The sequence below is a fragment of the Odontesthes bonariensis genome, chromosome 9 (genome assembly GCF_027942865.1).
Source record: "Odontesthes bonariensis isolate fOdoBon6 chromosome 9, fOdoBon6.hap1, whole genome shotgun sequence".
NCBI classification, from domain to species: domain Eukaryota; kingdom Metazoa; phylum Chordata; class Actinopteri; order Atheriniformes; family Atherinopsidae; genus Odontesthes; species Odontesthes bonariensis.
The window spans coordinates 32,212,989-32,224,748 of record NC_134514.1 but is presented as its reverse complement, the minus strand read 5'-3'; the positions used below and the strand labels follow the sequence as shown (position 1 = coordinate 32,224,748).

General features: G+C 38.1%; 1 long non-coding RNA gene across 1 annotated transcript; it reads left to right on the top strand.

Annotated features, from left to right (window-relative positions):
* Positions 1-10,580: 10,580 nt before the first annotated feature.
* On the top strand, positions 10,581-10,914 carry LOC142388934 (uncharacterized). Its single transcript, XR_012770344.1, has 3 exons — positions 10,581-10,637; positions 10,730-10,783; positions 10,873-10,914. It is a non-coding gene; the product is annotated as an uncharacterized LOC142388934 (long non-coding RNA).
* Positions 10,915-11,760: the final 846 nt, after the last annotated feature.

The following is an 11,760-nucleotide window of genomic DNA, read 5'->3' as shown; positions in this document are numbered from 1 at the left end:
TGATGAAACACTGATGAAAGACTGATGAAGGACTGATGAAAGACTGATGAAAGACTGATGAAACACTAATGAAATACTGATGAGGACTGAAGAAAGACTGATGAAGGACTGATGAAAGACTGATGAAATACTGATGAAACACTGATGAAAGACTGATGAGGACTGATGAAAGACTGATGAGGACTGATGAAAGACTGATGAGGACTGATGGCGGGGAACAGGTCCTGTAAGTGGCTAAACAACTCCACTGGGTTGAAGAAGTACCCGTTAAAGGGGAAGTTTTTTGTTTTGTTTTGTTTTTTTAAACGTGGACCTGAAAGGGATAGTTTGCCTCTTTTGACATGAAGCTGTGTGACATCCCATACTAGCAATATCGTGCATGAACACTCAGTGGGGTTACATGGAACTGAAAGGATCGGATTATTGGCTAAATTACAATAAGACTGAGTTGCTCCTTATTTGAGCAAGGGTAATTCTCCTTGGATCTATGGCGGGTAATGAATGGAATCATAGGCACAAAGCATGTCATAGCCGGTATGATAGGTCGCGCTGTACCCATTCCAACTATTGCCAATAGAGCCACTTCCTGTTGACCTCTTCACCACCAACAACAACAAACTCAGGTATTCGAGAAAATGTTGAACGAAGAGCAAGATGAAGCTACGTACCTCTACATTTCGTCTGTGATGAGCTGCTTGTTGCACAAACTCTTTGTAAAATGCAAAGAAAACCAGAAAGATATGATCTTAGAAGTATTAAAAAGTTATATCTAACTCTAAAAAGTAACTCAGAGGGCCTGTTAACACCACTTAATTTAATACATTGATGCAAGTTAAAAATTGTAATTAGTTAATTTAGATAAACCTTCTAAGTTGCAAACTTTATTTTTTTTAAGTTGTGATCAAATAATAATGTTGGTAATTACATCAAATTAATTTTGTATATAATTTAGACTCAAATTTCATTGTTGGTAGGTATAAAAAAAAAATTCAAGTTGTTGTAACTTAAAAAACTTAGCTTGATAACTTAATTTTTCTCAACATTGACTTTACAAGTTTAAGTTCCCTCTCATGCCCACACAACATGCCTGGACTAGTTAGTAGAGACGGTGTGTTGGGAGGCGGGAAAATCTTGATAAGCAACATTTCATGGTGAGTAAAATTTAATTCTGATAGTTCTAATGAAGTATTGGGTTTATATTTGTTTCAGTGACTTTCATTCAGTTAATAGCGTGTGTGCCCAGCAAGAGAGAGCTGTTAGGAAAAGGATTATTCACATTTTGCTCATTGCATGCGGCCGCCAGCTACATGTTGTTAGCCACTGTCACAGCCACAATTTTTAAATAAATAAAAGAAATTCTTCATTCACATGTATAGCTATGTTGTTCCAAATTGTGGTGTGATGTTTCTGTGAGAAGAATCAAAGAATTAAGCAAACTATTTCTTTTAACTATTTGATTTTAGTAATGTGATGCGGTTTAACTGTGTAACCACCAGCTACAATCTAATGTTACCCCACTGTCACAACCACAATTCATTTTTTGTTTTGTTTTTGTTGTATAGCTGTGTTGTTCCACTGAGGGCAAAGTGTGGTTTGATGTTTCTGTGAGAGGAATCAAAGAGGTAAGCAAACTATTTAAAATCTGGAGAAAGAGATTTTAGTTATGAGTTTGTAATAGCGATGTTGCTGTAATGATGTAATCTTAAAAGACTTTAGACAATCTAATCAGATTTACATTTTGTAAAATTTCCCATTATTTTCACCGATGGGTTTTGAGTGCAAACTGTGTAAATTTGAAACCTCTACACAAACTGTGTTGCTACGGCACTACAGGTTACGTCATGGCCACGGTGGGGAACGTCTGCCATGTATTCACCAAGACTGTTTTTGTTCATTTAAAACATGGGGTAGCCTTAGATCACATCTGTCAAGACAGCACTCTCATGAAGCTCAGCAAAGTGTCAGATCAGAAACTCTCTCCTTTACTTGTCAGTGTTGTAGAACTAGTGCAATATCAACAGAGAGAGAGCTCTTTGAGCACCTTGGTCGACATTTGAAAAAATTTGAGTCTGTAGTATGTGTGTTTAAAAACTGCCATTTTAGCACCAATATTTATGGAACATTTGCCTCCCACAAAAGCAGAAAGCACACTCCTCACACACTGCAAGACTTTAAAGATGACGTGCTAAAGAAGTATGCATCTTCTTCAAATGCAGATGGCTACAGTGATATGGAGGTTCAAGATGTTGAAATTTCTATGACTGATGATGGTGATGATGATATCAAAGAGCTACCAAACCTCCTAGAAAAAAGATTAGCATTGTTGTTTCTAAAACTGGAGAGCATATTTCATGTATCAAACAGGTGTATTGATGAAGTTATTGAAGAGTTACACTTCATCTCCCATTCAGCATCAGGTCCCATCATCAAAGGCACTTTACAGTCCTGTTTGGGGAAGCACAATTGTGATATTGATGAGGCTGTTGTGTCAGACATGGTAACAGAGCTTTGTGAAGCAAACCCCTTGAACTCTACTCTCAGTCATAGTGGTCCACTTTCTTCTGCATACAAGAGAAGGTCATTTTTTGCGGAGCAGTTTGGTGTGGTTGAACCAATAGAGTATGTACTCAGTAAGGAGGAAAACAGAACCTTCCAGTACATTCCTCTTCTCAAGTCATTGCTTCAGATTATGAACCAGAAAGAGATCCTTGATTTTATCGTCCATGATAGTGAAGCTCAAAGTAACAGTGACTCTCAGTACAGGGCAATGTCTGATGGCAATTATTATAAAACAAATGAGTTGTTTTCTGCAGGACATCCTAGCATTGCTATCATTCTCTATGTAGATGACTTTGAGATCTGCAATCCCCTGGGTACGTCGAGAAAAAAACTGCTGTGTACTGGATTTTGGCTGGTGTTCCTGCAATGCTCAGATCTTCACTGACTTCCATCTTCCTAGCAATTCTCTGCAAGGCTGACGATGTGAAAAGATTTGGGTATAGTACTGTACTGGAGCCATTACTAAAGGATCTTGTGAGCTTGGAAGAGGAGGGTTTGTATGTCCCAACATTGGGCAGAAAAGTCAAAGGAACAGTCTTCAGTGTTGTGGCAGATAACCTTGGGGCCCATGCGATGGGGGGGTTTGTTGAAAACTTCTCTGGTACTTATGTGTGCAGATTCTGTCTGGGTGAACATTCACAGTTCCAGGTGAAAGAAGTGAGAACAGGGGCATTTCAAGTTAGAACCAAAGAACAACATGAAATGCATGTTCAAACTGTACATGAAAATCCTGCTCTGACACATGTCTGTGGAGTAAAAAGGCAGTGTGTACTTACAGAGAATCTGAAGTACTTCAGTGTTTTGTCAGGTTATCCACCTGATGTGTTACATGATGTATTTGAGGGCATAGTCCCTCGGGAAATGGCTTTGTGTCTTCAAGTGATCATCAAGAGTAAATACATCACTCTTGATGAACTCAACAAAAGCATAAAAACATTCCCTTACAAATGGTCAGATAAGACAGAAGCTCCACAGCAGGTCCCTCTAAATTTTGCAGCTAAGAAAAGTGTCGGAGGGAACGCCCATGAGAACTGGTCATTGTTGCGATTCCTACCCCTCATAATTGGATCAAAAATCCCTGAGGGTGAACCAGCGTGGGAAGTACTTCTGGTGCTGAAAGACATCGTCGAACTTGTTGTAAGTCATGTTCACACAGAAGAGAGCATATGTTACCTTGACAGTAAGATCTCTGAACATAAACATAGGCTTCTCCAGGTTTTCCCCCAGGAAAAACTTATCCCCAAACACCACTACCTGGAGCATTACCCCCAGCTGATCAGGGCCTATGGTCCACTTGTGTTCCTCTGGACAATGCGTTTTGAGGCTAAACATAGCCTTTTTAAGCGTATCGTCCGGCACAATCATAGCTTTCGAAACATTGTGCTATCAATGGCTAAGAAGCATCAGCTGATGATTGCATACAACCAACATGATCCCAGTGTTGTGAGACCTGTGTTGCAGGCCACACAACTGTCAACTGTAGATGTTGCTGTGCTTAGAGAAGACATCCAGAAAGCACTGCGAGATACATTCCCAACTGAGATGCACATCCAAATAGCCAACAATGTGGTATACAGTGGCACAAAGTATGCAGTTGGAATGGTTCTGGCTAATGGATCAACAGGTGGTCTCACAGATTTTGGAGAGTTAATCCAAATAGTTGTTGTGAAGGGCACACTTCTATTCATTGTGAAAAGCTTGATAGCTTGGTCGGTTGAACATCTCAGGAGCTTTATCCTTGAGAAAACAAGCTCTGTGAAAGTGCTACAGCCTACAGAGCTGTCTGACATGTTCCCATTAACACCTTATGTGCTTGGTGGAAAAAGCATTGTAACCCTGAAACGATACATATGTGTTCCATAACTAGTATAGCCATAACTAGTATATCAAAGAACAACAGAAGGCATAGCTGAAACAAAAGAAGCCAAATATATTTACAGGGTTCTCTAATCTATTTTGATGATGAGGTCTTAATTGACATTAAGATGTATCAAATTAAAAAATAGTAGTATGTTACTATGTTATCAGTGTAGATCTCCCAGTTAATGTTTGTGGTACATTTGTGTTGCTAACAGGTTAACGATATTTCCAACAAAAAAGTAGTTTTGGCCAAGTAGTGTTTAAAGCCAGCTCTGAGAGAAACTCAGAATTTTTCACTGAATGTTGTTGTTATTATACTAACTTAAACATTTTGAGCACCCTTGTGTGTTACAGATTCGGCAATGTCACAACCAGCCAATCTCAGAGTGATACTTTCAGACCATAATGTTCAGAAACTGACATTACCATCTGGAATCCCAGAAGCAGTTGAAGAGCTTCATTCAATTGTTCAAGTTACATTTGGGATACCTGGGGATTTCTGTCTACATTTCAAGGATGCTGACTTTGGAAACGAGTTTTTCTCCTTGCTTTCAACAACTAGCATCGTGGACAAGGACACTATCAAGGTGGTGTATATTGATGAACCTCCAACCGTAACACTGACCTTAACAGATGTAGACAGCTCCTTTGCAAGTATTTCTGATTGTTCGCCCCTGCCTTCTGATGATGTCTGCTCATCTGCATCCTCCCACGACACGTTACCTGTTTCGCCAAGACCAATGACTGAAATCCCTGCACAGCGGTCAAAGGGGTGGCCTGCAGAATTTCTAATCCCTCGTTTCTCTGCCAACACAGAGATTCTGCTTCATTCAGGCAATGAAAAGTTCAGTTGTTCTGGGACTCTTTTTGGTACCAGTGATCTCATCTCACTACTTCCAGACATTCTGGGACATTTAGCTGAGGCCATATTTGAGTACACAGCTTATCCATCAAGTGCCAAACTAAGTCAAGTAGCAGAGGCCTTGGTCAAAAAACATCCCTGTCTCAAGGAACCTGGGTCCTTCAATGGATGTTATGGATGGATCCAACGGCTGAAATATAAAATGAACAACTTCAGGTCCAAACTTTGTGGGACTGGCTGCCCAGAAATTGTGGTTAACTCACTGAAGAGGAAAGCGTTACATGAGCAGACTCCTGCGAAAAATGTTAAAAAGGCAAAAAAGGCTGAGGTAAATTACTTACCTCCTCACCCACAAGGTGAAACCAGTGAAAGTTTGGAGAAAGAGAGAGAGGAGCTATTGTCTGAAGTGATAAAAAAGGATAATGGTCAGGTGGTTGCTGGAAAAATGGCCAAGACATTCTCTCTTCGGAGGCAAGAAATCATATATCAGGCACCTGCAATCAGGGACTTCATGCAGCGCTGGCCTGCATTGTTTGATGCAACACAGGTAAACAAAAAAAAGTTTGTTAAAAGTTCTGTTACATTTATTCATTCACTCACTTACTCACTCAAGTCCACAAAAAAAATGATTCGGTCCTCATTAATACTATTGGTTATGCTGTAGCTAATTATGTGCTTCATGTTATGCTCCACAGGTAAATGATGAGTTCAAAAGAATAACCATGGTAAACCTGGAAGCAACTTTCATGGCCAAACTGGACCAGTGCACCCAGAAACTAATGGATGTGGTTTCATCAAGAGGAGGAGCTTCAGGAGCAAGGATCAGGCAGATTAAGGACATGATTCTTGAGGTATGGTAATTATTTAGAGTTTGCCTCTTTTTGAAATGCACTCTTGTAGATCATAAACATTTGAATACTATATCCTGACACCATCCTTTTTTCATATAGCAAAACACAATTGAAATGCGGAGAGAAGTAGCCATCCGGTGCCTGGTTGTATACCTTGGAGAGAAAGAAGAGGATTTGTTCAAAGAGTTTGGGGTAAGTAATGAAATAGAGATAAATCCTTATTGAGCATAGTGTAAACGCAGAGGTAGAAGGTTGCTCCTGCGCTACACATTGCCAGTTCAATTTTTTTTAAAGGGAAATTCTGACACAATCTTAACCCAGGGTCAAACACACTGGGCTGGGACACTATTTGTACTATAGAACTAGTAATACTGAAGGATGGTGCTGTTGTTAGCATTTGGCTATCAGTGGCTTATTTGATCTCTGACTCACAGTCTGTGAGACCCTAGGTTAAAATTCAGCTGGAATTTCCCTTTAAGTAAAATTTATGTCATACCACATCAGCATTGTAAATGACTGTTAGTAGCGATGAAAAAGATTAACACATGACTGTTTACTGGTTCACTTATGTTATGCTACCTGAAAAGCATCAAGAAAAATATCAAGATGTACAAACAAACTGAAGGTCAATTGTAAAACATGGAAGACAATAATTCCTTTTTTTTTTTTTGCTTTACAAGGACAATGAAGAGTTCGAGACCAGCTTTGAGAGTCACATGATGAAAATTGCCATCGTTGGAGACAGGTCTACCCCTGGATCAGATCACTGGATGACAACAATTGTCGTGGAAGGAACCAAATGTTTGGTTGCAAAGGATATTCCAAGGTCCTGTGCCTTGTTGATGGGCATAATTTATGCCCTCAACATCAGCTACTGCAAGAAACTTAAATACACTTTTGAAGTTTTTCAAAAGTTGTTCCTTGGCCTGGATGGGCTGACATGCAGTGCTAAAGTCATGGGTCTGAAAAACACTATTTTCTAAAAATCTCAGATCCATCACTGTCACATGAAGCAACCAAAAAGTGAGAATGTTTCTGTCAGGTTAGTTAAAATTATGCTGTTCAATCCTGTTGTGACAGTGGACAAAGCAAAGGTCTTGTTTAAAGAAATATGTTCATATTGTAGACCAAAGAGGACATTTTTTTGTGTGTGTTTTTTAAATGAATGATGTGGGCTTACTTGTGACAATTATACTTGTGTTACTATGCAGCTTTTAGTCACTTGCTGTCAGTTTCTTGCCGTAACACTTGCAAAGTTCAGTTGGTTTCTACGTGGCTTTTGCTGTTACAGTATTTATCCATGGAGACAGTGACTTTGAGTTGGTCACACTTATTTAAATATACAAAATGCTTTTATCACTGAGGAGCAGTGGAAATTTTAGTTTGTTTTCTTATTTTGTTTTTTGCCATCTCAAGTTTTGTTCAAAATAATAAAATAAGTGAATTGCAAAAGCAGTAGTTGAACTGTCTTTCTTGAAAGCTACTACATTCGCAAAAGAAACTACAAAAAAGAAAAAAAAATTGAAGAAAATCTAATTTGAGCAAAAGATTTTTTTATATTGTTGCTACTTAAAAAGTTGTGTGCATTATTATTGTAATTAACTAGATAATAAAATAAAAGTACTTTATAATACTATGGTAAAGCCAGTTGGAGTAACTTAATTTTTACGAGTTATCAACTTAAAAACTTGCCTTTAGGCTAACTGTTATTAAGTAAGCAGTACTTAATAGAATCTTTGACTGAAAAGGAAAAGCTAATTCGCCCAAAGTAATATAGTTTGTTGGTTCAATGTAATTTCAAATTAAGTTGTCACAACTAAGAAAGACTAATGGAAACTGTTGCGTTGATTTTTTTTGTTGAGTCTAAACATTTCTTTTTAGAGTAAGTTCGGTGCAATCTGTTGGTTTCCTTAGTCAGGAAATGGTTTTTGAATTGCTCTGTATGAATGAATGTGATTATGACAATGAATGGAACTCCAATAAATGGAACTCCAAAACACTGCTGGTGGAAAACATGATACTGGCTGCTGAAAAGCTGGCAGAATTGGACCTTCCAACGTGACAGTGGCAGGAAGTATTCAGCTGAAGTCGTCCAGAGATTAACAGAGAACACAAATCAACATTCTGGAATCTGGACTTCAGTTCCATCCAGAATCTGTGGTTGGAACCACAGACCAGAAGCCTTCAAACCTGCAGATCATCCCAGAATAAGGTCACCTATGATGTCATCACTGATGTGACATCACAATAGATCAGAGTGATTGTGATGTCAGAGATCAGATCTCTGTTTATAAATAAGACCTTATCGCTCCTTTTTCACAGTTCGTCAGTTTATCTGAAGAAACACGTCAAGTTTTTCAAGCATCTTTGAAAGTCACAACACAGTTTTCACATTGCCTAAAACAAACACTTAATTACTACCTTCAATAGTAATTTTGACAAGCACTTAGTAACAACGCTGGTGTAACCCACACACTAAAACCCTAGTAACAGAGAACGTAAATAAAACGTTTGACTTTGGTTCTCTAAAGGTTTGGTTATAACCAAACCAAAATCTACCATTTAAAAACGTTCCCTTTGGTTACAGTGCAACCCAAACGTTCCTTGGACGTTTAGGGAACCACCCATATGAAACGTTAGCCAGTAGTTACACTGCTACCAACCAACAACGTTATGCTTAGTTGTTTTTCGGGTTTTTTCAGAACTTAAGGTGTAATTAAAAATTACACTAGGAAAATGTCATTTTTGTAATTGTAATTTTTCATTAATTTCTTATAATGCATGAATTGCTCATTATTATTATTATTGAACCAAAAACAAAATATTAAAATACAAAATGTATGATATTTGTTTTAAATTCAGTGAAGGGACACAAACATAGGTCTACAAAGAATACAAAGTTTTTTTGAGTATTTATGAATTTTATCTCTGAGTTATATTCATTTACCATTATTTTATACATTTTCCTTGAGCACACCTCCGCCCTTTGCTGCTGGGTTTCTGTAGCCCCTCCCCTCTGCCCTCACAGTCTCGTTGTGTTCTGCTGAGGGTAAGTTGTGTGAATAATACAGCATTGACATCGTGTTATTTTCTTCGAAAATGTAGCCATTTATGATTTAAATATTTGTTGTACATTATTCTCTGTTACATACTTTGTTACCAAGCTGTCTTGTGTTACTTTTTTTTACCGTTAAAATAAGTTTTATGGATGTTTTTAGGTTCGCGTTTTTGGCGCGAACGCACGACATAGTCGTACAATAGAAGTAAATGCTATAGTTTGGATTCAAATAAAGAGCATAAGCTTACTACAACAGCTCTGTACTTTAATGCAGAAAGCAATTTTGTGGACAGGGAACTGCCGTCCTGCCTGTAGGAAAACATTCACATAAGGTATTGAGAATGAGGAGTCATGTGACTCCGGTCGGCCATGTTGGCAGAAGACGCGATTCCCTCTTGAAAAGGTAACATTCATTAGTTAACTAGTTAAAGTTAAAGTTGCACTATGTAGGATGGCAGTAAAGGCGTTTTTTTTTTTTCAAAATCAGTGAAATATGTGTTCTCCTAATCTCTTGGACTGAGCATACCACTTTATTAGTGCAGCTTTCATTCATTGTTTCTCCATTTATTGTTTATATAGCATATTATTTGAACCAAAGATGAAATGGAATAAGTAAAATAGGCTACAATAAAATAAGTTGTTTTAAATTCAGTTAAATGCAGACACACTCAAGTAAGTCAAGGGCCTAACTCCTTGATAATGAGTTCCATTGTTAGGTGAGCTATACACTATTTGCTATGCACTATATTGAAAAGGTTAATATTTTTTCTATGCATGGAAATACAGTTTTGTTCTACTTGCTGAAAAATCATCTCCTCACACAGATAACTACAAGCTGGCAGAGAAGAAATATGAGCAATATATGGTAAATTCCTGCACAGAGACAGATGATGGCACAGCCATTAACCAGAAAAGAGTGCGCAGGCCCCCCAGGGATATTCCTCCAGTGAGGGTAAGGCCTCTTCAGTACAGACTGAATTATGTACAAAATTAAATAAATGTTTCCCTGTCAGTACAAATGATGGTCTTTCGTTGCAGATGAGTCAGCTCTTCAGCCAAGGAAGCAGGCCAGGAATGTGGGTCGATGTGAAAGCCCAGTTGGTAAGTTTGTCAAATCATTTTGCGTATCTTGGTGCCAACATCACAGAAATCACCCATTACATGTTATGTGACGAATCTAATCGGTTCTTTTTTTTCTTTTCAGAACAACACATTCCTTCACCATCATCATGTAAGCGTTTTCCCAATTGTGTGATGCATTGGCATGGGCTTCTGTTTTCAAATTACATACATAAGAATCTCGCCATATTATAATTGACATCTGTGTCATCTTTCTATGCAGGGCCTCAGAGCCGTGTAGCCGCCAGTCCCTCCAGCCATGCACCCAGCAGTCAGACGGGTGAAGACTCGGATATTGAGGAACAATCACTATTCCCGGAAGTCGAGGGTATATTTGCTTTGAATTATATATTTATACTATCTGATTACAAGCTCCTAACCAAGAAAGCAAGCTAACAATTTTCTTTTCAAAAACTTCAGGAATGACCCATGGCGAAGAGCGGGGGGCATCAGGCATGGCTGTCCTAATAAAGCGTAAGTACTTGATACACAATTGATGTTCACACAGCAAAAGTGTTTTGAGTGTAAAACTACAATGAATTTCATCTCAATTCTACCTTTAGTTATGAAGGAACAGAAGGCCATCCAGTTGCAAACAAGAAGAAGTAAGTACTACATGCACACATTTTCACATATAACAACGTTTCGTATTCTTTTTAGGCCAGCTCCTCAAGACGGAACAGACTGAACCAAATACCACCATCAGCACCAGCACCCACACCCATTTTTTTTATTATTGTAGTTAATTGTATTTTATTCATTTTATTCATACTGTTTTTTTGTTTATATTTTATTATTATTGTTTTATTGAAATAAAACCATGCAAATACACCCATTTTTTGTATTTAACAGTATTGATTTGGTATTAAACATTCTCGTCCTGCAACATTTGCCATCACTGCTTAGCTCTGAAGTAAATAGTTGTCGTGCATTTTTACAAACTAGAAATATGACAACATTGTGGGAAAGAACCCAAATATGTAATCAACCATGTTACTAGAATGCATAGTAACCTTGTTACAGAGAACTGAAATAAAACGTTTGACTTTGGTTCTCTAAAGGTTTGGTTATAACCAAACCAAAATCTACCACTTAAAAACGTTCCCTTTGGTTGTATAGGGGAACCAACACATAATAAACAAGGTTGGGGGAACCTCATGAGAACGTCTAGGGAACCAAATATCTAACCAACAACGTTGTGGGAACCATATGGGAACGGCAAGGGAACGTAATGGGAACCACACACATAACGTACTCAGAACCTAAAAACAACCAAGGGCTAACGTTCCAGGAACATTCTCGGAACGTAAAATTGTTAGTAGGGTTAAGGCCAAATTGGTATTTTTGCTATAAACACAAATTCCTTCAGTCAAAACAAGTTCAAACTCCTTTGTCCTTCATATATATCCATTCTAAGTAGGTTCCATGCATAAACCTCTTTAAATGACCTT